The sequence below is a fragment of the Poecilia reticulata genome, chromosome 1, assembly GCF_904066995.2.
Source record: "Poecilia reticulata chromosome 1, P_reticulata-male-v2, whole genome shotgun sequence".
NCBI lineage: Eukaryota > Metazoa > Chordata > Actinopteri > Cyprinodontiformes > Poeciliidae > Poecilia > Poecilia reticulata.
Window position 1 is genome coordinate 28,577,852 of NC_088830.1, and position 25,618 is coordinate 28,603,469.

Below are 25,618 nucleotides of genomic sequence, written 5' to 3' on the forward strand. Positions count from 1 at the left end.
CAAACAGAAACCAAAGGGCAAACATCTATGGATAACTTTACCTGAATTTTTGCAACATACCATTTATGATGTTCATGTCTTAGGAGTCCTAAGACATTAGCTGGTTTCTGCTCAGGTAGTCAGCCTGCAATCAGCTTAGCTAACTTAAAAGCCAATTTTCCAACTACAGTTTTGAACAGTGCTATTTACAATGCTTGGTGGGGATTCATTCATTTCTACACCAATACTGTTTGAGATTTTGGCAACCAGAAATATTTCTAAATAACTTAATCTGTGCTTATTGCAGGCACAGATTATATGAAGCAATCTCCTTTAAACCTGCTGTGTATGATCAAATTATTCAATTAATCTAGTTTATTTGTATAGCACATTTCAACAAAAAGGCAGATAAAAGTGTTTTACATCATAAAAACACAAAATAATAAAGTCATAAAAAGACCCTCCAGGTTATGGAGGGGGAGCAGCACTGCACCACTCCACTAGTATTCCCTTTGGCAGCTTAATAACCCTTTATGATAATGAGAAACATTTTATGGTTTTGAAACTTTTAAAGACTTTGCTACATTTTCAGTCTGAAATGGGCACAGATGTAAGTTACACCAAACTCAGGCAAAAGAGTTTGGCAGTTTCCCAGGACAGCACAGAATATGAGATAATGTTAACTCTCTAGTAAAATAACATACAACACAATCTTAGAATACATTTTTGTTACTCTGATCTTACTGTGTTTCATTTTACACATGAATCAAACACAGAAGCCATGACTGGATTGAACTAATCTCTCACAGATGGAAACATACAGATTTTGTAAATGTATGAATGCAGCTATGACGCTGTGTTTCAGTTTATACGAGCATATCGGGGCCAGTTCCCCTGGATTGGCAGACTGGGGTGGTGGTCCCCCTGTTCATAAAGGGGGACCGGAGGGTGTGCTCCAATTACAGAGGGGTCACACTCTTAAGCCTCCCTGATAAGGTCTATTCAGGGGTCCTGGAGAGGAGGGTCCATCAGATAGTCGAACCTCGGATTCAGGAAGAGCAGTGTGGTTTTCGTCCTGGTCGTGGAACACTGGACCAGCTCTACACCCTCAGCAGGTCCTGGAGGGTGCATGGGAGTTCGCCCAACCAGTCTACCTGTGTTTTGTGGACTTGGAGAAGGCGTTCGACCGTGTCCCCAGGGGGGACTTGTGGGGGGCTCTCCGGGAGTATGGGGTACCGGGCCCTTTGATATGGGCTGTCAGGTCCCTGTATGACTGGTGTCAGAGTCTGGTCCGCATTGCCGGCAGTAAGTCGGGCTCGTTTCCGGTGAGAGTTGGACTCTGTCAAGGCTGCCCTTTGTCACCAATTCTGTTCATTACTTTCATGGACAGAATTTCTAGGCGCAGCCGAGGTGTTGAGGGGATCCATTTTGGTGGCCTTAGGATAGCATCTCTGCTTTTTGCGGAGGATGTGGTCCTGTTGGCTTCATCGGAACGTGATCTGCAGCTCTCGCTGGAGCGGTTCGCAGCCGAGTGTGAAGCGGCCGGGATGAGGCTCAGTGCCTCCAAATCCGAGGCCATGGTCTTGAGCCGGAAAAGGGTAGAGTGCCTTCTCCGGGTCAGGGGGGTCGTCCTGCCTCAATTGGAGGAGTTTAAGTATCTGGGGATCTTGTTCACGAATGAGGGAAGAAGGGAGCGGGAGATCGACAGGCGGATTGGGGCAGCGTCTACTGTGAAGCGGGCGCTGTACCGGTCCGTCGTGGTGAAGAGAGAGCTGAGTCAAAAAGCGAAGCTCTCGATTTACCGGTCGATCTACATTCCCACCCTCATCTATGGTCATGAGCTTTGGGTCATGACCGAAAGAACGAGATCCCGGATACAAGCGGCCGAAATGGGTTTCCTCCGCAGGGTGGCTGGACTCACCCTTAGAGATAGGGTGAGAAGCTCGGTCATCCGGGAGGGACTCAGAGTAGAGCCGCTGCTCCTCCATGTCGAGAGGAGCCAGTTGAGGCTCGGGCATCTGGTCAGGATGCCTCCTGGACGCCTCCCTGATGAGGTGTTCCGGGTAAGTCCCACCAGGAGGTGGCCTCAGGGAAGACCCAGGACACGCTGGAGGGACTATGTCTCTCGGCTGGCCTGGGAACGCCTTGGGATTCCCCCGGAGGAGCTGGAAGAAGTGGCTGGGGAGAGGGAAGTCTGGGCCTCCCTTCTGAAGCTGCTGCCCCCGCGAACCGACCCCGGATAAGTGGCAGAAAATGGATGGATGGATGGATGGATGGATGGATGGATGGATGGATGGATGGATGGATGGATGGATGGATGGATGGATGGATGGATGGATGGATGGATGGATGGATGGATGGATGGATGGATGGATGGATGGATGGATGGATGGATGGATGGATATTATGTTGACATTTGTTATGTTGAAGTTTGTCATCCAAAGCGGCTTACAAACAAGGGCATAACAATGCAGTTAATATCAAAGCTGATCAGTGCTTTGAAAGATTAGTGACATGAAATTGATGAAAGTAACAAAGAGAAACACAGCAACAGAGAGGGCAAAAAAATTAAATCATGAGTCTCTGTGTTCATTCAGTCGCTAATTTGTTTTGTAGAAAAAATAATTAACCAAAAAGACACAACACTAAGCACTATTTTGCAATGACATAGTTTTTTATTTCAAGGATAGTTAAAATGGGTAGATCTTAATGATGACACTACTGATGCTAAGGGTCTACTGCAGTTTACAGATTCAGTAGAAACATGGCCACAATGAGAAAAACTGTCTATTACAAGAAGGGAAAAAGGTAAATCAATACAGAACAGCCGAAGATGTTGGTTGTTCCCAGTCCATAATCTGGAGCAAGTCCAATCAAAATAGAAAAAGTTGCAAAAAGGAAAACATTCAGGTGCAGCGAGGAAGACATCAAAGCATCAGGACATAAAACTCAAAGCAATCGGTCTTAAAAATAGAAAATGCACAACAAAAGAAAAAAGAAGACAAATGAGCAGAAATAGGAGTCCACATTGGGGAATAAAAGAAATCAGCGGGGAAACACAGAAGAAAGAATATATAACCAAAAGAAAAAAAAGGTTTGAGTAGGCTAAAGACAAGCAGTCATGGATGGTGGATAACTGCAAGAATTGCACTAGGAACATAGATGATACTGACATTTACTTGATGCCATGTTTACAGTTATTGATAATATGAGGTCTGTGTTTCTGTCCAAGCAGCACAGCAGTTGGATGTATACCTCCACAGTGAATGCAGGGCTGAACATTGATATCTTACACACTTTTGTAATTCTATCAATTGAAAGTACATTCCCCAAATAATTGCAGCAACCAAGAAAAGCAGAAAACATTCAATGAATAACTCTGTTTTTGCTTTTTTGGTTTCTGATTCCACTTTTTTGTTTTTCCCTAATTCAAGGATTCCATCCATTTTTTTCTATTACCTGATCAGTGGAAACATGTTTTCAATTAGAACAATGTCATTGCATTTCCTCAGATCAGCCAAAAATGTTATTTCTGATTTTCTGTTTCTCCCAAGTAGCAAAACAACTGATTGAACATTCTCCAAGTGTATTGATTTAATATTTTTGCCAAGGGCTGTATGCTGGTCTTTGTGTGAATGCATGTGTATTCTAACTTCAGGCTATGATCACAGATAACCCTTCTCAGCGTCTGCTCACTGGATCTTTTTGAGCACATTTTAATCTGTGTCCAAGTGCTGAAACCAGATTCTTCCCTTCAAACTACAGGCGCCTCAGATAGTGACAGAGAGCCAACACACACAGCATGCCCCAAAGGATCTTGGACAAAGAATGCACAGGCATATTCACACACACACACACGCACACACACCCCCACGCACACACACACAACATACAATATTCCACATAGACAAACGAGTCACATGAAGATATATGAGTATACTCTGTAATGTAGAGCTGTAAAATCTCTAACCTCTGCTAATGCTAACCTCATTAGGAAGATGAAGAATTTTCAGCATGCTGCATCCGGACAGAGGAAGTTTGGTCTCTTCTTTCTATTTCTGCGTACTTAAGGATCACCTCACCTTCTAAGAAGAAACATTTAATGTTCTTTACACAATCAATGCCGTCGAACACGCCTGGTCCAAACATGCACCCACAAATGCGAACGTGCTAAGGAGGCATAAAGGACAGTTTCTTTAAACCACCTTCCAAGGTGACCTGAGAGATCTGAGTCTGCATGAGTTTGGCAGCCTGGTTCCAATCCATCAAAGGACACATCTGAAGATTTTTTGTGATATCAGTGAATGTCAGAATTCTGTACAGGTTAGTGAATTTCATTGCTATAGTTTAGTTTTGATCGCCCAAAACTGTTTTACTGCATTGCAGAGTTATGGTCCACAGATGTTATATCTGTTACACAGAATACGTGTTTAACTGCACATGAAGCCGCAATCTGCAATCTAAACATTTTTATTGTTAATTGGTCAAATAAATATTAGTCTGGTTGTTTGGGAAAAATATCATGTCTGCTGCTATATCTGTCACATTAAGCATTTGACATGCCGAGGTCAGTAAGTCTTCGTCAGCGCAGAGGGAGAATATGAATGGCTTTGCATGATATCAGGCAACATTATAGTGTCAATGTAGCACCATTTCTGTAGTGGGCCTCTAGCTGTCAGTGCTAATGGCAGTTTCTTTACAATTACAAGACACAGCTGTCAAATTCCCTGTTTTGGCTGGGAAACTACCGTGTTTTACCAATTTTTCCCATAATTGTCTGCATCAATTTTTTCCACTAAATCTCTGGCATCATGATGCAACAATAAAAACATTCCTCTGAGTCTTCAAACTGAACTCTGTCACTCGCCTCATGAGAACTCCCACTTGTTGTAAGGTTAGTGCTGACAACAGGAGCAAACCCAGCAAAAGAAAGATGGATGTGATGAAAGAAAAGGCATTCCTGCCAAAAAAAAAAAAGAGACGTCATGTAATATTTTTGAAACATTTGGCAGCAAATTTACTTTCATTAAGAGGAGCAGAATGAGACACAGTCGTGCATTCTGAAAGATTTGTAACTGTAATTTAGTATCTTCCAAAGGGGAAGGAACAATTAGAAATACGACTGAGGCAGATGAGGTTATAAATGCAGATTAAAATGTCAGTTCTGTGTGCCAAGAACAATATTGATTTCACCTTGTGTGAGGATTTAAAAAAGTGTAAGAGGTAAGTTGAGTCAAATTAAATATGAGTATTGTGTATGTATATTAGATAATGTCCCATAAGGATATTATAGGCTAATTGTTAGCTAATGTTAAGCACCAGGTTCCCACTCAACAGGTGCCACAGCAGAAGAGCTAGAAAACAAGTTGACCAAAACATGCTGATCTGAGCCAGTTTCACCAAAATGTGACAAATCAAACACAAAAACAAAGAATTTGTCATCCTGACTAGATTCTACAATGAGGGTCTGAGGGTCACTACAAGTTTCATGGAGATGCCTAAATGCTTTAAATCAGTATGAAAAACCAAGTGGAGCATTAACGTTGCAGAACTGAAATATTGTTGACATGCAGCATTTAATTATAATAAATATGTACCCTTCAGTTTTTTGTGTTTTCATTGACATTCTATTAAACTGTATGAATGTCCTCAATGTCTATTGAAAATAAAATGTAAAAGGTTAATTTACAGTCAATCAATGTGTATATAAACTGAAAACATGTCAAATAAGTAGATGTGGTCCAATTTCTGTTTTGTTTTCTTTCATGCTCTATTAGCGTAGGAATGTCCGCGGGATTTCAAAGTCAACAGAGGTAAGCCTATAAGATTCTGATCACCCAATTGTAGTTTGTAAGAGTTTGACAAGTGGTCATTTTAAATTGCTTGAACACCTGTCAGAAATGTAAGGGATCCTGGAGCTTGGTTGTGGTAGGTGGGATGGCTCGCAGCAGGCGCCAGAAAATGTCCCTCATTTTCAAATCCAAAACTTGACACGTATGATTTGTGGCAGCGTGTAAGCAGGTAGTAAGTAAAATTTATTTATAAGCACACTATCGTAGATATCATAATGTCAAAGTGTTTCATAATGATACAAACATAAAAACAAGAACATATTTCAAAACAAATGTAGGAATCTGGTTAAAAATCCTGTCGGTATAGAAATAGTTTTTACTGCTTTCAAAGAATCAATGGAGTTCATGCAGTGCAGCGGGAAAGAGCTCCGGAGTTTTAAAATGAGTCCGTAATCTCACTAACAACCTCTAGTCAGATGATCTCAAAGTCAGGGAGGAGCACTAAGACTCCAGTAGATTCAGAATATATTCAGAAGCTGATGAATGAAGTGACCTGAACATGAGGAACGATATTTTAAACTGCATCCTATAAGACACAAGGAGCCAGTGAAGGGAGGCCAGGACAGTGGAAATGTGTTCTCTTCAATTTGTCTTTGTTAGGAGTCTTGCTGCCGCAGTGTGGACTAACTGGAGTTTATATCAAGTATAAAAGATATATGCAGCAGGACAGATATGAAGTAGGGTGATGAAGGTATAAGTACATAAATTACTAGTGCAGGAATGATGGGATGTAGGTATTTAACAGCCTCTTTTATTACAGGCCAGCTTTCAAAAATGAGACCAATTTTCTTTTTTGTCAGTCTGTATCAGAACAGAGTTAGACGAAGACAAGAAGCTCATCCTATTTTCAGTGAGTCTCCCTATGCAGGTGTTTTGCCCTACACATCTAAGCCAGACACTCTCACACAGGTACTGTATTTCCACACAGAAAACTAAAACTTACTCACATACACACTTTCACAAACACGGCGTCAGCAAACTGAAGAAATCATAAATAAGTGATGTTGCTCAGTAATGGAATAGTGTGCAGTTGTTGTGGGAGCAAGAGATGTGCTGTCATGACAACCTCAAGGATCACGTAAGGTCAGCCGCAGCTGTTGCTTTGCCACCATCGCAGTCACTTCTTCACTGTGTGAAAGTGAAGTAGTGTCTGGATCTTTCAGTCTGCACGCACGATGTGTGTAGGCCAGAAAAACATGCCAGACCTGGAGCAATACACAACAATACACAACAAACAGAAGGAATCCTGTCATTGAGTACTCGCACATTTCAAAAAATTTGAATGTTGCATAAAAATTCTGTATTTCTTGCCAGTCACCTCTAAAAGTTAAACTGTCCTTTTACTGAGATTCGTTACACATTGAGGAAAATATTTCAAGCTTTTATTTTTTGCTCTTTTAATGGTTATGGCTTACATGTAAAGAAAACACCAACTACAGTGTCTCATAAAATTTGAATATAACATCAGACCAATCAAAAACAAATGTTTAAGCACAAACGTCAGGCTTCTGAAAAGCATGGACATTTCTATGCAGTCAATACTTGGTTGGGTCTCCTCTTGCATGAATTACTGCATCAACATGGCATGGCATAGAGGCGATCCGTCTGTGGCACTGAGAAGGTGTAATGGAAGCCTGTACTGAAAGCTACCTTCAGGTCATCTGCCTTGTTGAGTCTGTAGTCTATAAATCTTCTATGGGGCTTTAGGTCAGGGGAGTTTGCTGGCCAAGTAAGAACAGAATCACCATGGTCATTGGAGTTCAGCTGGAAAATAAAATCAGTATCTCCACACAGCTTGTCAACAGATGGAAGGATTTCCAGGTAGACAGCTGCATTGACTGTGGACTTCAGAAAACACAGTGGACCAACACCAGCAGACGACATGATCCTGCAAACCACCACTGACTGTGGGAACTTCACACTGGACTACAAGCAACATGGATTCAGTGTCTCTCCACTTTTCCTCCAGACCCTTCGTAGTAGTCCATTTCCTTTTCTCCTTATCCCAGGAAAGACTCATTCAACCTGGTCTCTGCTTCAGGTTTGACAAGGGGAATGCCCAGGTCTAGTATTCGTCTGTGTTGGGGCTCTTCTGGAATAGATTTTGCTTGACAAGCCTCTCAAAGCTGTGGTTCTACCTGTAGAAGTTTTCCCAATGATTGTAAATCCTGACCCAGAGTGAGAGACTGTTAAAGGTTAAGGAAGCCTTTGTATGTGCTTTGGGTTATTTAGCTGATTAGGGTGTGAAAGCCAAGAGTTTTAACAGGATTCTAATTTTTTGAGACACTGGCTTTTGGGTTTTCATCATCTGTAAGTGATAATCATGCAAATTAAAATAATCAAAGGCTTTGAATATATCACTCTATATCTGATAATTCTATATAATGACTTTCACTTTCTGAGATGACTGGCAAGAGCAAAGCTGCTCTTTTATGGAACCTTTTCATTTTTTTTTTAAATCTACAAGTATTATTTTGCTGGAGCTTCATCTTCTGACATGCAGAACTTAATTATGAAAAGCAAATCTGCCACAGGAACAAACAGCAACACTGTCTTAAATAGCAAATTAACTGTATAAAGCAAGCATGTCAACAGTCAATATACTAGACTGTTTTTAAGGAGTCCAGATGGAATATTATTCGCAGCATGTTGCATATTCTTTACATCTGTTATAGGTTTTTGGAACATTGTGAGGAAACACATAATTACATATAAATTACACCAGAGATCATTTGGCTATGGAAGCAAACCAACCGTGACGCCCATCCCTTCTCAGCCTCCACTGTCTTTGTATTCTGTTTCATACCTGGAACATTTTCTGACTGATGTCTGTATGGCTGCAGTTCTGCTCTGGTAAAACAACACAGGCATACTTTGGAGACTCAATAAAGTAAAGAAAATTCCACATTTAAACCCCAGGAAAAAACATATTACAGAGGAACTCTGTTCAAGATAACACAACGGTTGGAGTGGCAAAGTTAGATCTTTTGTTTATTATTTCTAACTTCTCTGACCAATGGCTCACTTTTGTCAAACTAACTCTTTCCATTAGTTTTTATCAACAACCTATAGATTTTTTTCCTCTCATCACTGTTGTTTTTTATTGTAACCACCAGTTTCCAGTCTCTCTCTTTGTCTGCATAATGTACATCTGCATAATGATATTTCTTAACTAAAATGCTGCAGCTGGCAGGGTGGTGTGTGATGTAGAAATGCTCAGCTGTAATTGTTTTATGCCATCATTTATATGCTATCGTCTTGTTCTGGCTTATGTGCCAACTTTGATTAAGTTTATGTTATTATGTTTTCTTATTATCTAGTTTGATAAGTTGATGTGCAGCCAGTGGGACATAAAGCCACGTTTGGAATCCTAGATTGAAAGCTGTTTCCTTGAATAACACATTATTCATAGCCTAAATGCAATAATCCATCTCGGAATTGGCTAAATATGAACATATTGGAGTATGGCTTGAATAAAGTATTTCTTCATGAACATAATTTCAAGAACTAAAACAACTGAAATAAAGGTTGTTGTCTCAAGTTAAATCTTCAAACCTTTTAATACATTTTTATTTTTGGCACTAACCCTGAGCACATACAGCTTATTTCAATGTAAACTGATTTACAACCTCATTAGTGATGTTTTTGCCAACAATTTTATAAGTGACAACAGTTATACTACTGTTCTTAAAAGTGAAGGTCCACCACCTTCACTTTTTCTCCGATACTGGAAATATTCGACCTATTCTTGTTTTCTTTGACATTTCAAATCCTTTGCTTTGTTTAGGAAATTGTTTTAATCTTAGCTCTCTGCTGCAGATAAGGTGCTTGTTTCCAAACCATGCCACAAAGCGTTCCACCAACCTCATACTTGGCCTCTTGCCAATCACTAAAACACCTGACGACAGCAGCTCATCCAAGTATATCTACAAATGACAGGAATCTGGGTTGTGCTGGAAATCTAAGGTGTACAAAAGCCAAAAAATACTAAGAGTGAAGTCCCCTGTGGTGCTCCTGTGCTGTTGACCACCTGGTTAGACACAAAACCTTGGTGTCACAAACTGCGGTTTGTTTGTCAGATATTGATCCAGGTGGTTGCTGGAGCCTCCACCTGTGCCTACAGGAGGGGGTTTGATGAAGGAGGTGTATGACGGCATCGTCAATTTCAACTCCATGGTGCCCTTCTTTTCGAGTTGTTTGGAACTTGAGGTTGTAGTTGAAACAAGATTTGAGCTTTTGAGATAAGAATGTGCTGCTTCTTCTTGTAAAATGAAAAAAAAAAAACTTGTTGCTATGGTTCCACATTATAACAACTGCCCACAAGTAAAACAGTAGCTGTGAAAATTATTCCAGCTGCACAGCATCCAAAACCTGAGGGAATAATCTTCCAAAAAAGCATGACTGAAATAGCAAAAGGAGGAATGAAATATTTTTTAAAAGAATAAATCAGAATGAATATAACAGCTACTTCAACATGCTGCCACCAGGAGCATTCATTTAATTACAGTTTTTCTCAGTATATTTAGTGCTTTTCTCACATCAGTAAAATTTGCATAAGATAGTGGATATTTTAAAGCAATTAACAAAATCTGAAAAACCTTGTTTATAACCTATGAAAGCATATCGTTTGCTCAAAATGAGTAGTTAATTCCTCAAAACAAGTACTAATGTAAATTAAAATGTCTGTCATCAAAATTCAAAGACCTGACACCATTGTTTATGAACAAGATGGTCAAATTGCTTCGTCATGTTTTGATTATAACCGTTCACTCTAATGCAAAAAGGTAATGTTACCTGAAAACACCAAAGACAACAAGATAAACCATTTAAACAGCTATTTAAAATTTGCACAACTCACTAAACTCACTAAAACCAGGAAGATAGAGCACATAACACCAGTCTTAAAGTCCCTACACTGGTTTCCTGTAGCTCAAAGAATAAACTTTAAAATACTGTTAGTTTATAAATCACTGAACGGTTTAGCACCACAATACATTAAAGATCTGTTATTGCTGTACCAACCGTCTAGACCCCTCAGATCTTCTGGTTCTGCTCTGCATCCCCAGAACCAGAACCAAACGAGGAGAAGCAACATTCAGCTTCTACGCACCACAAATTTGGAACAAACTTCCAGAAATGTAAAACAGCTGAAACACTGGGTGCCTTTAAATCTCAACTTAAAACCCACCTGTTTAGAGTTGCTTATGGCTAAATTAGGTTTAGAGTGTGGGTTTTGATGTCTTTGATGTTTTTAATGTTTTTATCTTTACTTTTCATCTAGTTATTAACTTCTTTTTATTTGTCTTTCACACTGTCTATGTAAAGCCCCCCCGGACAACGTCCCAGTTAAACGAATCTATATCTAGGGGTGTGAGAATCCTTGTTAAATGGCGTTTTAACTAAAACTCTGAGGTGTGAGACGTTTAACTGAAGTCCTACAAGGGGTGCGGGTTTTAATGTTTTTATCTTTAACCTTTTTTTTATTCTCTTTGTCTTTCTAACTGTTTATTCACTGTCACATACTGTTTTTATTTTAATCATGTAAAGCACTTTGAAATGCCTTGCTGCTGAAATGTGCTATACAAATAAAATTTGATTGATAAATAAAACAAGTTGCAAATTACTATGTTTAGTGAGGTGAATGAGTAAAAGTCACTGAATATGTATGTTTTCCTTTTTACTACATTCGTTCTTTACAGTTCTAGTTTGTTCACAGCATTGTGCAAAAACAAAGTACAGATGTATTTACAACTAATGTAATAAACACTTTTTGGAAAAATCAGTGCACAACTGTAAACAATATAATTTCAAGCCAAGATTCTCTGGACAGAAGAAAAAATAAATAAATAAAATTTACTTGACAAATTTTTACAATTACTGATTATAAGATGCTCCCGAAGTTGCATCAGTCAAGAAAAATAAATAGATATAAATCACACTGTGGACCTCATCCATGTTAATGATATGATAAGTTAACAAGTATTCAGTGACCTATTTTATAATAAACTCACAAAACTTGGACCTCTGCTGACAAACCGATGTCCATGCGCTACATTAGGAAGGCCAGGAACGAAGTGTGCAGCAGAGCAGAGATACATGCAGTGTAAAGCCAGGTTGCTTACAGAGGCAGCCGCATTAATGGAGCGAAAACACTGCATTTTTATTTTATGCACATCTTGCTTTCAGCCTACAATAAACTTTCCTTTGCTCATGCCCGACCATATGAATTTATCTTTAACACCACAGGTGATATATGTTTCATGAAGAACAACAAAACATTTAAAAATCACACTTGACTATCAGCTGCAGGACTAGCAAAACTATATAAAACAGTTTAGTGATTTATAGTTTTATAAATCACTAAACTTTTATAAAACTATAAAAGTTTAGTGATTATAAACTTTTGAGAATTTCAGTTCTAATCAGAGAAATTCACCAAAGCAAGAAAAACATGTAAAAATGGTATAATTGTTCTCAATAATGAGGAGAAACATCCTCATTATTGATACTGCACACTCACAGTCATACTTTTTGCATGTCTGGTATTTTGAGGAATCATGTTTGACAATGAAACACAAATCTTTGAGTTTAGAAGGGCTCCTTGCCATCGCCCTAATATTTTGCTTCCTCATGAGATTCTCCATCGAACGGACGGGCGGACGGACGGATTCCTTTATTACATTAATCTATTTTCATTTTATTTGAATACAGCTCAGTGTGAAAATTCAAATTAAAAACAATAAAATATGCAACTCAACAGTAAACATTAACCAGTATATTGCACTCTGCATGGCACTATAGGCAATATATCAATATTACTTCCAGTCAGTCAAAACAAGTTGTTCAAATGAACAGATTGCTTCAAATCTAAATCTGCCCAGGATATGAATAGATTCAGAGTTACAGTAACAGTAGCTCTAAGATGTACAGCACCATCTACGTAGATGGTGCTGTACATCTTAGATAGTATACTAGCCTCCACTGTTGCTTTTAGGAAGCGCCTATGAGTTGTGTTTTAAACCTCCAAACAAATAACCCCTAAAATGACATGGACCGGTAGTTGCTTTGCTCACAGTCCTTTCTGCTGGTCCATAAGTGACTTATAGCTCAGCTAGAAAATGTCCCTTTAAGATGCATCACTTCCCCAGCTCTCTTCAGACAGATTGCTCAGAGAGGGTGAAAGCTTCAGAATATCTCTGGTTATATAAAACACTGAAAAAGAACTCAAAGCAAAAGTGCTGAAACAGCAACATCAGTAGCTTTTCGTTTTTACGAACAACGGCAGTTTGTCTATACAAAACAGCCTGATGGGTGGCTAACCCATGAGTTCAAGAGTGTGTTTGCTTAGTGTAATCCTCAATTGAGTGTTTAATATCAAATAAAATTTATTAGCCATTTAGGAAGAAACTGCCACATCTAGAATAAGCACCAATGTGGATAAGTGGCAGTATTATGAGTGAACCCGTGTTTTACAGTGGTTCATTTTACGCTCAACTATCTTTTAAAACAGTCAACAAAGGCACAGAAGATGTCTTCAAGCAACCTGAAACACTATTAACAACAGTTGACAGATGCCACTTTCATGAATATATATTTATAACAGCATATATTTATAAATGTAGGAGTATATTTATTTGCTTCGAGAAAATACTTTTTGTCTGATTTAATCGGCTGTGAAGTGGCTCAGGTGCCAATGAGTTGTTACCAACTCCTGAGTGATCAACCCTTATGTAAACTACCTGGCTCCACCACTGACCATAAAGCCATTGTAGTATCTGAAAACAGGAAATATCTGTACGTTTCAGTAACACATCCAAGCTGAGACCTTTGTGCTTTGAGGGACCTACACAGTCCGCAGCTTTAAGCTGCCATTTATGGAGATGGAGTCCAATCAAGATCAGTTTCAAGATTTTTTTCAGTTACAAAAACAATGATGGAAAACTGGGTGTGCTACCTGCACCTATAAGACGCAGGGACTCTAGTTTTTGGGTGTATTATATTGGCGTTGCCCCACCAACTGGTCTCTAAATTTTGGGCTTGCTTAATTTTATTTGTATTGACTAATATCCATCCATCCATCCATCCATCCATCCATCCATCCATCCATCCATCCATCCATCCATCCATCCATCCATTTTCTTCCGCTTATCCGGGATCGGGTCGCGGGGCCAGCAGCTTCAGAAGGGAGGCCCAGACTTCCCTCTCCCCAGCCACTTCTTCCAGCTCCTCCGGGGGAATCCCAAGGCGTTCCCAGGCCAGCCGAGAGACGTAATCCCTCCAGGGTGTCCTGGGTCTTCCCTGAGGCCTCCTCCCGGTGGGACGTGCCCGGAACACCTCACCAGGGAGGCGTCCAGGAGGCATCCTTACCAGATGCCCGAGCCTCAACTGGCTCCTCTCGACATGGAGGAGCAGCGGCTCTACTCTGAGTCCCTCCCGGATGACCGAGCTTCTCACCCCATCTCTAAGGGAGAGCCCAGCCACCCTGCGGAGGAAACCCATTCCGGCCGCTTGTATTGACTAATAGATATTTAAATCTACCTTACAGACTCTTCACTTATGCATCCCATAGAGCCATATTATAGGCAACCCTAAAAAATATGCTTCACCATTCAAGCCGGATTCTTGAAGGTCTTTGGTCTGTTGCTGTGGAATCTGTGAGTTGGCCAAGGGCAAAAGAAGAAGCTAAAGTCAACCAGCTACTGCTACACCTTGGAGCTACCAATCAAATTACAGTGTAAAGGTCGACTTATGTAAGGGTAATCTGTTTTAGTGGGCTGACAGTGGGATGCAGTGATGACAGGTACCAGGTGGCTCTGTTTGCCATTTCAGGTTAAGCAAAACATAATAACTCCACAGTATCATTTTAGCTTTTCACTATTCTGTATCTATTTCTTCATCGTCTTGTATTCCCTCTCTTGTCTTCATAACTATTTATTTCTATAGTCAATATATAAAGTTACTCTCATTATATTAAACGTTACAGTATTGTTAGTTTGACTTGACTGTCACACTTGAACTTGAAAAACACTGATCTCAAGGTCTCAAGGTCTCAGCTCAAGTATAGCACTCAAGTGTAAAAACATGATATTTTGAGCTGATGCCAGAGAATTAGCTTCTGTTCTGAATCATCAGTCGATATCGTCATACTGCGGATTCCTTATTGCATCTGTTAAATAAGTTAAAGGAGGCAGCTCTACTGGAAATTGTGAAAATGTCAGCTAAATCTACAGAAAGATAATAGATTTGTTCTTTCATTAACAATCCAATTAGTGCATCTTTTACCAAACATCCTGTAGCAGAAGGTGAATTCAAGTAGAGTCACACATAAACCATCAAAGGAGTGGATACTTAAAACTGTCAATATGAACATAGACAAGTGATGTAATTTTGATAGTGGCCATTAAAATAACCATAGTGAACAAGTAGCACAATCAGGGGAAGTACTACTAGCCTAATAGTAGTACTTCCTCTAATGGCATAGAGGAAAAATAACAAAATAGGCTTACACATTTAAAATGACACAGAAAATGACATAGGATGAGGTTAAAACTGGAAATAGCTCAGTGTCATAAAATCCACTTCATCATTGTAGGAAAACTGACTGATCACAAGGTACTAAGGAAAAACAGACAGATGAATTTGTACTTGAGAGATGAAGAGGAGGAGATAAAGTAGGAGGGGGTGTGGAAGCAATTCCTTGCACACCTCTCAGTCATAAATATGGAAAAGGAACAGCGTGGCTCAGCCAGCCCTCCTACGATCAGAATGTTATCCTTCTTCTCTGGCAGAATGAAAAAAGCTTCAAGCTCAGAGAAAAACAGCACTCAGGCAAACAGATGAAATAATATACAAGCAACGAGATGTGGCATGGTGTACAAATAATTGTAGATAAGAGAAGGATAAATTGAAAGGAGGACATTTCCTTAGTTCTCTATCTGAAAAAACATTACTTATGAAGAGAATTTGTGGCAATGAAATGTGTTTAAAGCTTCCCTAAAAAATGAGCTACAATATTTAAACACAAGAAAGTCATTTACAATGAATGATGCACACTTTCAGGAAATATTTTGTTCATGTTCACTTTGCACTATAGTGATGACAAAACAATCAATCAAACCTAACATCTAAGATCTAACTTGAAGCCTGTTTGTGTATCTGAGAAAACATTTTAGCAACAGTGTAATTTTGAAACAGGAAAATAAAAAAATGTTTAATCCTGGAAATTGTGAAGAAGATATTGAAACTGTTTTTTTTTTTCCTATAATCTTCCTGACAGCTGGAACATTGGAGATTTTGCCTATAATTTTGCAACAGCAACTTATCAATATTGTTTTGTTTTTTTTAGATTTATTTTTTTAACAGTGGTTAGATAACTGTTATTTTAAGGTCTGGGGTAAATCACCTGACACGATGAATGAGTTTTCAAATTAATTAAGACAAAACGTGTTAATTAATATGCCATCAGATTATGGCATATTTTTTACACTTTTCTAAAGCTAAAATGTGTGTAAATTTAGACTCTTCTACTCTCAAACTGTCAACTAATGTATAAAAATTAAATAAACAGAATTATGAAAAGGTTTAAGAAATAAGCATCTATGGTGTGTCATATGCTGTAAATTGCAAAATTACTTTTCATTTTTGTCCTACTACGACAAATGTGTTTGTATGAAGACCAAAAAGTGAATGGAGGTTGAAGTGGCCAGATGAAATGATTACTGCTTTGATGATGCAGACCCACTCCACCTCCATCACAGCAGCTTTTCCAGGACAGTGTGTCTGATACTTCAGTGCTTTAGAAGTTTATGATAGAAACTCCAAATGTCGGGCAAACCTGAGAGCAGAGCATGAATCATACAGTGTATGCGATATGCTTTGCCTTCTTGTAGCTGAGGAGTGTTTCTTTGCCTCTCAAAAACGACCAGCTACATCTTATCTTCATCAGATATCTAGGTCTCGCCTACCTACATATTAACTTACGTGATAATAATGCGTAGTTATATAAACAACTCTATACGTAGCTTATTTTTAATTTTTACCAAGAAGCTATGCTGGTATTCTGAATCTGCTCTTGGTTCAGACCAGTTTATATGCCCAGATTATGTTTTATGCTAAGTTAAAAGCCTAATTTCTGTGAAACATACCTGATTAGATTAGAACGTGCTTCTCAAAAATGGGAATGGCAAATGTTTTAATGGATTTTGTCGCCCAGTAGATTACTGTTGCATTTATTTTGGGTACCTAACAATCCTGAAACAAATCCTCACCATGAGATTATGACCCTTCGCCCACAGTCAACAGGGATGACAGGTGATCACTTTGTTTGCCAGTCTTGTTCCACCTACACCAGAAAAGGTTAAACCTGAACTCAGACCCTGGGAGTCTTTTCAATTGCTCCCACATGAATGTTTTATGCTTACCAGAAGATTATTTGTATATTTCTGTCTCTGGTTTTGTTTATGTTGAACACCTGTAGAAAACCAAGAAAAATTATACCTCTATATAGTGCAAGCGTGGTTATTCTATTATTTTTAGTATTGAATCCTGCCTTGAGATTTCCAGGTCAAATATTTACCACATAAACACTTTGTGAGTCTGAAGTTGACCGGATGAAAAATCAGATGGTCTATTTAAATGTTATTTTATAAGACAGCTGGTAAAGGACTGAATATCTGTCTAATCATAACAGTAGAGAAACAATATTGAAAATATTACTCAAGTAAAAGGAAAAAGTACAGTACAACAATACTAAATCTAGAATATTTCAGTAAAGTAAATGTAACTGAGTACATGTCCACCTCTGACCTTAATGTGATTAAAATAATACACAAAATCTAAACTTTTATCCTAAATAATTTTAATTTTCTACATGATGGGGTAATTTTTGATGCACTGCGTTGAAGGGCGATTCTCAGTACACTTGCTGTACCTTGAATAGATGCAGTCATGCCACATTGTACCTGGAGTAGACATGTTTGACAGCTGAAAGGGGAATCGCAACACGCAGAGCAGAAAAGGTGGTTGTACCTCTACATGTAGTAGTTTTCTGGTAGCTCAGTAACATTCAGCACCAGTGATTCAGTACTGAGAGCGTCAGAGCAGCAAACTGAAGCAAAGCCTTCTGCTCTACATTGCACTGTGTCAGGTCACTTACATTTGACAAGTGATCCCCGCACTGAGTCATGTACTCTCTGACTCTGCCTCTGAACCAGACCTTGGAAATATGAATTCCTAGTCTATTTATCTATTCTCCAGCATTCATTGACTAAATCTCTCTACATTGCAAATGATCAAAGAAGACATTTATGTGGTTTGCATACACAACTGAAATGCCTCTCAAGATGATCTGCACTGCTCAGGCCTTGTTTCAGCCTGAGCTGCATACCTGCTTGATTCAGAAAATGAGTTGAATATTGTGTCACATTTACCAGGTTTGAAACTCCGTTCTGCTCCCCAGTTCCTTTATTGCTCACATTTTAGGAGATATTTTATTGGAAAAACAGAAACAAACCACGGTACAAGGCAAGGCAAAGCAGCAACATTTATGTAGCACATTTCAGCAACAAGGGAATCTAAAGTGCGCTACATGATGTAAACATAAAACAAGCAAGAAATATTACATTGTAGAGACAAAAGAAATGGGAGTGGGGAAAAGTGTGAATGCAGACAACAGTAATGATGTTCCAGTTAGTGTAAATCGAAGGCAACTCTAAACAAACTGTATTTTAGCATTGATTTAAGGCTAACTCTGCGTTTCAGCATTTTTGCACGAGATGCTAAAATATATGATTCTTGACACGGACAGGATGGAGAAGAAAGTAATTGGTTTTACCGTCTCAAGGCAGGACAGATGTGGCTGAGTCACAGATCCATTGTTTTCACTGAATAGGGAAATGTGAAATGAGAAGTCAGTTGATGGCTTTTGAGGTTACAAAGTTCTTCAGTGTATACAGAAGCTGAATAAGTCAGACAGCTTCACACATCTTCAAATTAGGGTTTTACTTTGCTGTAAAATGTTGCATTATTTTTGTTGGAGGAAGGTGGAAATTGAACCTGAATGTAGACCACTCAGGACCCAGGACCTCTAGGGTTTTAATTGACTGTCTGCTGTGAGATGGCAGGTTTGAACCTCACCATCTGAGCGTTGCAGCTAAAATTATTTAGATTATTTAGATTTACTGACGCAGGCAACATTTTTCCAATCTATTTTCCCCTAATTTCGGTGACCCTGATCAAACTGACTGACTTTATTTTTAAAAAAAGAGCAATGTAGGAGCAATGTGCCACAACAGCACATCAAATGGTGGCATAAATCGTGACATAAATGTCATCATTTGATGTGCTGTAGCAGATTATAGCTTCAATTTCCTGCTTTGAGCTGACAGGAGTAACACCCAGAGTGGTCTGCACCCTTTCAAGTGTTGATGTGTTGTCTTTTCAGAGATGGTATTCTGCAAATCTTGGTTGTAACAATAGTTTACTTGAGCTACTGTCACCTTTCTATCATCTTAAACCAGTCTGTCCATTCTGAGCAAGAGAGCCTGGGAACATTCTCAGTTTAAATCCACTTTGTTCTCCATTCTGATGGCTACGTTTAACTCTGAGTCCAGCCAGCAAATTGTTAACAAATTGTCTTCACAGGGTTAGAGTTTGGCAGAGCTGCTACTACTTACTACCTACTATTGATACTCAGTCTCATCTGTTTTGGATCCACGCTGGTAAAGAACCACACAGATGGGCACCTTTTTTCACCTTTCCGTCTGAGTGAGATGGTTTTATAGCTGAATATGGTACTAAGTGAGGAAAGCCTGTCCCGCATTATGTAAAGTCAGACTGTTTTAATCAAATAGGACAATCCAACTGCTTAAGCCCCATTCAACCAAAAAGGCCAGCACTGAAACAGTTTTAGGAAAAATGACGCAGAACTAAATAGATTTACACAAATGTAAAAAAAATTGCACAGAAACAAAGATAGAACCGTAAGTAAACTGTTTATCAGTAAAAAAAAAAACAAAAAACAGATGTGATTTAGGGCTTAGTTACATTTTAAGGCCAGCAGAGTGATTGATAAGTGAATATTTGTGGGAAGGAGTGTGAACCAGGTGCTTCAGTGGTTTCGTAACGATCTAGGTAGCTTCTAATTGCTAGGAACGGAGGGTTTCTGTTTCATTGTCATAGTTAAAACAACGGACTTTGGACTGCTTTAATATGTTAACTGTTTTGTAAATGTCCTGAAACAGTGACAAATGGTTGACAGATTTGCAAGGAGTCTTCTGCTCAGCTGAGATGACAACTGAGTGAATCCCAGTTCCTTTAAGCAGGTGAATTAAGAAAAACAGTAATTCTGGAAGAATAAACGGGAACATCGGCAGCACGTCACTGTGTGCAAGGTTGTGTTATGAATCAGTGAAGCTGGATAAAACACGCTGCCCTCCTCTCATAAACACATTCAGTTCTGCGGCTTGGCGGTGTGTCACCAGCAGATTCCACTTCTGCCCTTCAAAGGTAGATAAACCATTTTGATCGTGTTCTATTAAAGTAGCTTCAGAACAGTGTAAACAGGTTTCATTTGGCAGCTTCATCTTGTCAAACATTTATCACAGAGAGTCTGAGGAATTAACAAGATTGTATGAAACTTCATTTCTATTCTGAATTAAAGAAATGATTTAAGATACGACCACGGATGAGTTGTTTTGTCTGTGCCTAAGGGGGAAAAAATAAGAAAAAGAAAGAGAGGAGATTAGCATCGAACAGAAGGATTCTTCATTTTTCTATAATTTTATTGACTTTTTTCCTCCCACCGGAACTACCTCCAAACAATTAAAGTCACTTCATTCACATTTATGTTACTTTAGAAGTAGCCTGAGGGACTCTGGGCAGGAAGTACAGAAAAAGAAAACTGGATTAAGGGCAATAGTGAGACAACAGTGTGCATTTGACTCAGGAGCTCAACAGATAATTAACACAAAACAGTCAATTCATGCATAAACCAAACACCGAATTATTCAAAGGGTAAACTTATTACAAAAAGCTATAGGTTCTTCTTTTCTTGTACAGTATTGACTGGCACCATGAACCAATACTGCTATTTTCACAAATACCTGTTTGAGAGGAAAACATCGGCCAAAGGTTCCTGCATTTTCTGCCTTTTTATTTGGTGAAGAAAGATAGGCGACTGAAATTCAAATAACATTTTATATGCCTGCTTTTCCTCAAAGCATATTCAGTCTACAGGAGTTATTAGGTGTGCTGCAGACAAACAACTGAAAAAATTATTTTGTTTCACCTTATCTTTCATAAAATGGTATGAGAAGATCATTTTTTTTGTGATTTATCTAGAGTTCATATAATATCGAATCAAGTTTAGCAGTGATATTTTTCTTACCATTTTTCCAGTCTGGATTGAAACCTTTGTCTTTTCTTTCTACTTTCTTTCTTTTCTTCTTCTCTCATCTTCCGGCTTCCTATTCACTGACCGCAGTGAAAAGGCCTTTTGAAATACAGATGTTTAATGTTCTTTTTCATATGTCTAATTATTTGTAATTCCTAAGGACAGAGAGTGCTTCAAAACTCAAAATATTTTGTTGATTTATAGTTTGTGAACCAAAATAAACCTTAAGGGTGAAGTATTATGCATTTTCCAAGCACATTGTGCCATTTTATAGCACATTGAAGTAACTATTTTACCTTCAGTTGTTGTAAAAATGCTGCAAATGCTGCATATCAAACATAACATAAAAGAAATGTGACTTATTAATTGGAATTGGAATTGCCTTGAATTTGGGCCTGTGTCTCTTAAAGAAGCTCTTATTCTTACTGCTGCCACTAGTCTGGAGGAGCTGAGAGGGGAAGTCGTGGGGGAAATGCTGTAAGTCGAGGTTTAATAACAGATTTTAACTGAAAGCTAAATGGTCACAAACACACAGCAAACCGTGGCGTCAACATACAGGGGTCACATTACTCACTGCCCTCAGTTGTAACATGCTTAGATTTTCTACTATCATGATTTCAGATTGTTTTAAATATCTGTGAGCTCACTTGAACCACATAATAAAGTGCATTTGTCTGTCATTTTGAAAAAGAAAAAAGAAAAATGTGGAAAATAACATGCTTAATGAGAAACTTTTTCCTTTCATGTACACCTTCTCTCATCTTGCTGGCTACCTCTCAATTTTTTAGCTCAATTGTGCAATAATGCCAACTAGAAAGGAATCCAGAAGCATTTCTGCTAAAAGCTTTCCAGATCTAATATTCAATATTTACAAACATTATTTTCAGAGTTTATATTGTACATTTTTATAGAAAATCCACATTTAAATAATCAGTTACTCTAACATGTTTATTGATTAAAGGGGAAAAACAAAGGCATCCAGAGAAAAGTCACAAAATCTGACATAAAGCAACTGACCAGTCGTCTTGAAAGAACACAAACCGCTCTTCGAAGAAGAGTCAGAAGGAAAGTGTTCCTTGTATATATTTGGTTTGCATGGTTGCATGTGCTTGAGTCAGCATGTGTGTGTGCCTGAGATATTTGTTGTCCAGAATAAAATGCCAACCGACCCTCTAGGGATGTTATTGTAAGAAAAAAGTAGTTTCTTAGCAAGATGGAAAAAAATGTTGACGTGTACATTATCCTAAATCCCTGTGTGTGTGTGTGTGTGTGTGTGTGTGTGTGTGTGTGTGTGTGTGTGTGTGTGTGTGTGTGTGTGTGTGTGTGTGTGTGTGTGTGTGTGTGTGTGTGTGTGTGTGTGTGAGTGTGCACTAAGGTGCGAGTCACTGTGGGACATTTTAGTGTTTTGGCTGAACAGCATAATACATCATGAACGGTTTTATAAACCAAAGAATGTTAGAAGAGCATAATAGACGACAATAGTCTTAAATATGTTTTTAGGTTTCATTTGTTATTATGTGTTTTTTGTATTACACTTATTTAATAATTGTAACAATGTAATATTATATTTTTATATTCCAGGATAATTGTTTAGCAAACCTGCTAAACAAAAAGCTGCATTGAATAAAACAAATTACTTTTTGTAGATATATCATTTATTTTTTGCATTATTTTGTTGAAATCTTCTGTAAAAAATTATCCATATTATGCCGTTTAGCTCAGATGAATGGGGTAATACAAAACCAAACACTATCAGGAAAATATATTACTAAAATATTGTTGATTATTTTGCTGACTAATTTCTGCCTTTACCATTGTAAAGTGCACACTGCTCTCTCAAATTCTCATACATCAGCCATAGACAGTAAAAGCAGCTATTGATCATCCAACTGGTCAAATATATTTTCAATATTCAGAGTGTGAATGCATGACACTTTAAACATAATTTCCAATAAAATATTGTATCCAAGCATTCCTTTCATTTTCTCATACTGCAGATGTTGTAATGACAACTATGAAGAGTGTAATGCTTTATTTAATGTTCTTGATTCTTTGTCACCTGCTGGATAATCTATAATTGTGTTCCTGGAGTAAATAGTTTTCATTGACCAGATGCTAAAAATAATGAACAAAAAGTGGTGTGAAAGACAAAAGAAAAAAGAATAAATCAAACTGAAAAAGTATGTTGTGCAGGTAAGATGTATCTAAAAATACCAAACATATTACTTCAACAACTTCCATAAAAAATTAATCAAATAACCAGTAAGAAAAAACAAAGAAAACAAGTAAATTAAAAAATGAACATGTATATTGATTACCATCATAAACCACTCATGGCTTCGCACCAGGTAGCAATTTTTCAGAGGGAATTCTATTTTAGGGATGAATTATCTGTAATTTAGCTGTAAATGTGTAGCTGAAGCAATCTTGCTGCAGGGGTCTTGAAAGGGTTCACACAGTTCAAGAGTGGTTCCTTCCAACATGACATATTCATTTTAGAATGATGTAGATCTTTTATTATTTTTTCACCAGCCTTTCTTTGTTTAAATAAAAGATGACCAAAGTAAAGATAGATGCTCCACATTATACTGAAGAAACTGTATCACGCTGTATTTTGTTATTTGTATTTTTAAAACCGTTAGTAGCTACAGTAAAAAAATATATAAGTACCATTGGATACACTGTAGCTGAAGCTCACTAATAGCTTCACACACAAAAGTTCATGCAATCAAACTGAGCCATGCTGCAAGAAACACTTTCATTTAATTTTTTCTTCATTTTCCATTTTTACTTGCAGAAGCTACAACATTTAGCATTTCTAAAACAAAAATAAAATTATTAGTCTTTATGTACAGTGCTTGTGCTTAAATATGCGATTTCCTGTGCGCTCCACAATGTCCCACTACAACAAATGAGGGCCAAACAGTGTAAAGAGCTAAACTCAGCCAGTTGTCCCCTGGACCAGCAATGAGCTGCAAGCACACACACAAACTCCTAACCCATATAAGCACGCTGACCTATTTGAAACTATAGCTGTTTGTCATCCCTTGCAGTTCATGCAGTTTATGCATGGAGCCAGTTTGTGTGTTTCTTAAAAGGAATTTAAGGTTTTTGCATCTATCCAACCATGATGCCCTTGGGTAAATTTAGTCTGAGGGCCAGTCAGTGAAGGTTGTCTGGATCCCTCTCTAGCTGACCACGTGCAAACATTTCTATCTCTATATGTCTTCATTAAAGGAGAAGAATGACCACAATCCCTGAGAAGAGAAGCTTCGACCAGCTGGCTAAAAACATTAAAGGAACATGGCTGAACATCATCAAAGTCCCGGTTGTGTAATGTTTGTTCAACTAGGTGTGTGTGCGCGTGTGTGTGTGTGTGGGGGTGTGCGTGTGTGTGTGTGTGCGTGCTTGTGTGTGTGTTTTTGTGTGCAGTCATTCATCATTAGGGGTGCTGGTAGGTTTGATGCAGCATGCACTGTGAATCTGCGCTACTGAAGCGTTAGTTACAGCTGTGTTGTTAAGACAAACTGTTAGTTTGTTACAGTCCACCGCCAAATATGTGTAGACTTAATTTTTTTTCATTACACTATTGAAACTTTTGTTTGCACAAGTTTGCACAATGTCATTCTGTTCAGGTGCAGAAATATTTACATGTTCATTATATAGGTCCCTGCGGGATACCCCAACCTCATCACAGTGCAGCAGTGGCGGCGCTGTGTCCTCCTGCCTCTGGAATACATGCAAACACGCAGGTGTGTGATGACCCTGACAACCCTGCTTCCTGCACCTCTTCTCCCATACACACAGATGACAGTCAGCAAAACAAATCACACACACTCTGCAGATGTTTTGCTTACAAAGCTGAAGACTCACTTTGAGGAATGCAGGCCAAATACAGAACATAATCAGAGGAAGAGCTGCAAGGGGATGCTTTCAGTTTTATTAAGCAAACAACAATGTTTTACAGTTGCGCACTAATAAGAAAGAAATGCAGACACTTTTGGGAGGAACCGTACAAGACTAATTATTGAGCTGAAATTTCTGCAAAGTATTTTCACCTTTTACAATAACGCTCACAACGCAGATCAGATATCTGCAGAGGAGGTGTGACCATTTATCCAGCCTATAAAATGATGTAATAAAATGATGTAATATATATATATATATATATATATATATATATATATATATATATATATATATATATATATATATATATATATATATATATATTCCTCCTCCAGGGAGGAACTGGAAAAGACCTGGAAGGTGAAGACCACAGTGGTGCCTGTGGTCATCGGGGCCCTCGGGGCAGTCACCCCCAAACTGGAGCAGTGGCTCAAACAGATCCCAGGAACAACATCAGACATCTCAGTCCAGAAATGTGCAGTTCTAG

The 25,618-nt window shown here is 38.5% G+C and overlaps 1 protein-coding gene across 14 annotated transcripts in view; it reads right to left on the bottom strand.

Moving 5' to 3' along the window:
• tenm3 (teneurin transmembrane protein 3) overlaps window positions 1–25,618 on the bottom strand; it is a 588,369-nt gene that overhangs the window by 254,756 nt on the left and 307,995 nt on the right. The window lies entirely within an intron of this gene.